Genomic DNA, 330 nt, shown 5'->3' on the forward strand with positions numbered 1-330 from the left:
CCCCCCATCCTGTCTCGGCAGATGGGCCCCGACCCCGGGCTGGCTGCAGCCCCCGCACCTCATGTCCCAGCCAGGGCACACCAGGGGCTGCGAAACGGCCCCGCATCCCCCCCCATCTGCTCCAACCATGGTCAGCCAGTCCCCAGGGCTGCTTTGCCCCATGTCCCAAATTGGGGAGCGAGGACCAGCTGTGCTGCAGCATCCCCGCTCCTGTGGGATGCAGGAGCAGAGGCATCCCGCATGCCGGGGTGGCCGGAGCAGCCCCGTGGGGGGGGGGTCCTGGCTGGGCACGGAGGGGCTGTGACGCAGGCGTGCTGCGGCGCCGCAGCC

Source organism: Egretta garzetta, unplaced genomic scaffold (assembly GCF_000687185.1).
Source record: "Egretta garzetta isolate BGI_Z169 unplaced genomic scaffold, ASM68718v1 scaffold396, whole genome shotgun sequence".
Taxonomy (NCBI): Eukaryota; Metazoa; Chordata; class Aves; order Pelecaniformes; family Ardeidae; genus Egretta; species Egretta garzetta.